A 5,100-nucleotide genomic window follows, 5' to 3' on the forward strand; every position below is an offset into this window, starting at 1 on the left:
TATCCAAGCTATTTGTGTGTGTGTGTGTGTGGGGGGTCTGGGGGTGGAACCCAGGGGCATTTGACCTCGGAGCTACACCCCCTGCCCTATTTTTTATTCTTTATTTTGAAACAGGGTCTCACTGAATTGCAAAGGGCCTCACTAAGTAGCTGAGGCTGTCCATGAACCGCGATCCTTCAGTCTCAGCCTCCCGAATGCTGGGATTACAAGCGTGCGCCACCACGCCCGGCTTCAAGCCATTTTTAAGAGAGGAAACTGCCAAGCATCCAAAGTGATTTCCTTGGGAATCACATCATTTAAAATGTCGAGCCATGCCGGGCGTGGTGCGCACGCTTGTAATCCCCGCGCTTGGGAGGCTGAGACAGGAGGATCACACAGGTTCGAAGCCAGCCTCAGCTACTGAGTGAGGCTCTCAGCAACTTAGTGAGACCCTGTTTCCAAATAAAGTATAAAATAGGTCTGGGAGTATAGCCCGGAGGTAGAAAGTCTCTGGGTTCCACCCCCAGTCCCACCAAAAAAAAAAAAAAAAAAAAAAATGTCGAGCCATGAAACTAATTTCCAACATTTTAAATTTGTGAAGTGGAATGTTACCTGTGTCACATTATCTGACAGATTGCGTGAATAAAACAGTCATTCAAATACTAGGTGTTCCTCTAGACTGCAATATTGTACATGGAGAAATCTTATGTGATACCAGCTAAGTTTAAGTTTTGTTGCTGTTTGTGTGTATGTGTGTGTCTGTGTGTTTGTGTGTCTGTGTGTGTGAGTGTGTGTGTGTGTGTGTGTGTGTGGTGCTTGGGTTTGAACCCAGAAACATTCTGCCTCTGAACTACACTACCAATCCCAATTTATTATTTATTTATTTACTTATTTATTTATTTTTGACAATACTGGGAATAAAACACAGGGGTATTCTACCCCGAGCTACATCCCTTGCCCTATTTTTTATTCTTTCTTTCTTTCTTTCTTTCCTTCTTTCTTTCTCCCTTCCTTCCTTCCCTCCCTCCCTCCTTTCTTTCTTTCTTTCTTTCCTTCTTTCTTCCTCCCTCCCTTTCTTCCTTCCTTCCTTCCTTCCCTCCCTCCCTCCCTCCCTCCCTCCCTCCCTTCTTTCTTTCTTTCTTTCTTTCTTTCTTTCTTTCTTTCTTTCTTTCTTTCTTTTTTTCTTTCCTTTCTCCCTCCCTCCCTCCCTCCCTCCCTCCCTCCCTCCCTCCCTCCCTTCCCTCCCTCCCTCCCTCCCTCTTTCTTTCTTTCTTTCTTTCTTTCTTTCTTTCTTTCTTTCTTTCGTGTGTGGCACTGGGAGTGGAACCCAGAGGCTTTCTACCTCCGGGCTACTCCCAGACCTATTTTATATTTTTTGGAAACCGGGTCTCACTAAGTTGCAAGGGCCTCACTAAGTAGCTGAGGCTGTCTGTGAACCACGATCCTCCTGTCTCAGCCTCCCGAATACTGGGATTACAAGCGTGCGCCACCACACCTGGCTCCCAGCCCTATTTTTATACTTTATATTGAAACAGGGTTTCACTAAGTAGCTGAGTCTGGCCTTGAACCACGACCCTTCTGTCGCAGCCTCCTGAATGCTGGGTTACAAGCAAGCATGCACCACTAAGCCCGGCTTATCCATTTTATTTTCTATTTGGAAACAGTCTTACTAAGTGGCTAAGGCTGGCTGGAAACCTGCAATCCTCCCTTTTCAGCCTCACACTGGTAAGGGTGCGTTACCGCATTTGACTTTTTGTATATGTGTGTGTGTATGTTGGGGGGTCCACAATACTTTCGTCTTTACCTTAACCCTCAATTGTTCTAGAAGATGATGAACAGGTCTCTCCACCCTCCCTGGGCCATTCTATCTCAGAGCGACACCTCCAGGCCTATTTTTATTTATTTATTTACTTATTTATTTATGTGGCACTGGGGTTGAACCCAGGGGTATTCTACCTCTGAATTATACCCCCAGTCCTATTTTATTTTTATTTTGAAAAAGGGAAACTAGGCATGCTGGTGTCTGCTTATAATCCCAGTTCTTGGGAGACTAAGACCGGAGGATTGCAGGTTCATGGCCAGCCTCTGCTACATAGTGAGGCCCTCTGCAACTCAGTGAGAACCTGTTTCAAAATAAAGAATAAAAATAGGGCAGGGGGTATAACTCAAAGGTCAAATGCCCTGGGTTCCATCCCTAGACCCCCACACACACAAAAAGAAGAAGAAGAAGAAGAAGAAGAAGAAGAAGAAGAAGAAGAAGAAGAAGAAGAAAAGGAAAGAAAGAAAAGAAAAGAAAAGAAAAGAAAAGAAAAGAATAAAAACAGGGTATCACTAGAGTAAAGAGATTTTCAATGCTTGCTGAGACTGTGTTTGAACCTGCTATTCTCCCGTTTGAGCTTCCCAAGTACTAGGATTACAGGCTTGTGCCACCACCCCCTGGGTCTATTTTATCTTTTTATTTTGAAACAGAATCTTACTAGGTACCTGCAGGTCTGGCTAAATTGCCGAGCCCAGCCTCAAGCTATGATGATCCTCCTGTCTCAGCCTCCTAAGTACTGAAATTATCAGCGTGTACCACCATGCCCAGTCAAAAGCTAGGTTCTAATAGATTGTCTCATTTGATCATGAGGGGCCCCTTTAATAGGTCAATGATAGCAATTCCCCTATCGGGGAACTAACGCCTCAGTCCTATTTTAAGGATTCCTGGAGGTTCATGAAGTTAAATGATTTGCCGAGGTCAAAGGACTGGACAGGATGGATCTGTGAATCAACGGTCTGTCTACTTCTAGACCCCGAGCACTCGTCTCTGTCTCCCTCAACCCTTGAAGCAGCTCGGAGCCGACCTGGCTGCAGTGTTGTTCATCAAATAAGGTCAAGTGTGCCGTGTCAGTCGTGATGGGAAACCGCACAGCCCGCCTGGCTCTCTGTATTCTTTTCTTTAATAGTTTGGCAGATGGTTATTGGCATTCTTTCGCTGCTACCCAGTGATCCTTAAAGAGACAATGTCCTGTGGTAGGAAGCCCAGTCAAGAAGGTCAGCGTGTCCTGAGAGGGACGGAGGCTGCCTGGTTTCTGCGTCCCTCAGAAGGTACGCGGCGGCCATGCCCTTTCCATTCACAGTCGAGGCTCAGATGATCTGTAGGTCTTAGAGCCGCACCTGTCATCTCTCGGCTGCCCGGGCGTTGGTGCACAGAAATCAGAGGACTCTGAGGCGACCCCGGGGACCAGAGGGGGATTTTCCTATAATGAATGGTAGAAAAAGAAACACAGTGCCAGTGAAAAAGGAAGAGATATTGATTTGTTTTATTTTATTTTTGGCACTGGAGGTTAAGCCCAGGGGTGTTCTACCTGCGAGCTATACCTCCAACCTTTATATTATTATTATTATTATTTTTTATTATTATTATTATTATTATTATTATTATTATTATTTTGCAGTACTAGGGATGGAACTCAGGGGCATTATACCTCTAAGCTACACACCAGCTCTATTTTTTATTCTTTACTTTTGAAACAGGGTCTCACTGAGTTGCAGAGGGACTAAGTAGCAGAGGCTGTCCACAAACCGCGATCCTCCTTCCTCAGCCTCCCAAATGCTGGGATTACAAGCGAGTGCTACCATGTCCGGTTATTTTTATTATTATTGTTATTGTTGTTGTTGTTGTTGTTATTATTATTATTATTATTATTATTATTATTATTATTTTGTAGTACTGGGGATGGGGGCCAGGGGCATTATACTTCCTAGCTACACCCCACCCCGATGTTTTACGTTTTATCTGAAAACAGGGTCTCACTGAGTTGTAGAGGGCCTCACTAAGTAGCTGAGGATGGCTGAGAATGGCGATTCTCCTGTCTCGGCCTCCCAAGTACTGGGATTATAAGTGTGCCCCTGGCTCTAAGTCCTATTTTTTATTCTTTGTTTAGAAACAGGGTCTCACTAAGTTGGGAAAGGCCTCGTTTAGTTGCTGAGGCTGGCTTGAAACTTAGTGAGATCCATTTCAAAATAAAAAAAAAGAGGCCTGGGGGTGTAGCTTAGGGGTAGAATACTGCTGATTCAATCCCCAGAACCAAAAAAAAAAAAAAAAAAAAAAAAAAAACCAGGAAAAGACTTAGTGTGCATGGATACCTTAACAGGCTGAGGCAGAAAGGAGGCCCCCAGAACAGAGCAAGGGAACCCACAGATCAGCAGGGCAGGTCAGCTGAAGGCCTCACCTACTGACAAACCGCAAACCACCATTGCTTACCTAACTGCATTAAGATAAGATGTGCTAGAGGCCGGAGCCCTGAGAACCAGAAATAAACCTGAACCCACACAGAAGCTCAGAAAACCCATATTTTCCTATGGATTTCTTTCTTTCTTTCTCTCTTTTTATGCATGCATGTATGTATGTATGTAGAATGCCCCTGGGTTCCATCTTCAGTACTGCAAGAAAAAAAAGTCTGAGAGTGTATAGCTCAGTGGTAGATGAGTTCAATCCCCAGTGCCACGCACACACAAGTCCACACACAAGTGAAATGCCCAGTTCCTGCAGGGCCTGGGGCAAGCTGGGTGGGTCTGGCTTATTCTCCCTGAGTCAGTCCAACGCTGGGACGGTTGTTTACACACAGGGGTTTCTAGAACACCCGCAGCCGAAGCTAGAGGAACACGATGTGGAACTTCAGGAAGATGATCCCAGGCGTTGAGTTAGAAAAGGTTCACACACCCCCACCAAAGAAAAAGAGAGAAAAAGAAGAGCGAAGCCTTTTGCTTCAATTCCAGTTTTAGTTTGGAGCAAGCGTTGGAGCCTAGAGACTAGAGACAGCCAGAGCTGTCTCCCAGGCTTTTTTTTTAATCAATCAGACACATTGTTCACCCGTTGGGTTTGACAGACATGCTGTAATAAGGTCTTGAACTGCTCACTGTCTCTTTATGTACCTTCTGTCTAAAGGCTTGTTCCTATTGTGACCTATATTCATGGAACCACAAACAGTGGGCTTAACCATTAACTTTCAAACTTCCTTTAAATGAATCCTTTTATAAGACGAGAATTATATAGGCTTCCACTGGTTGCTTGGAGGAAGCAAGGAAAGGATATAGGTTGAGTTAGGTTTTTAAGGACCGGGAAGGCGATGGTTATGA

The sequence above is a fragment of the Muscardinus avellanarius genome (assembly GCF_963383645.1).
Source record: "Muscardinus avellanarius genome assembly, chromosome: 7".
Classification (NCBI taxonomy): domain Eukaryota; kingdom Metazoa; phylum Chordata; class Mammalia; order Rodentia; family Gliridae; genus Muscardinus; species Muscardinus avellanarius.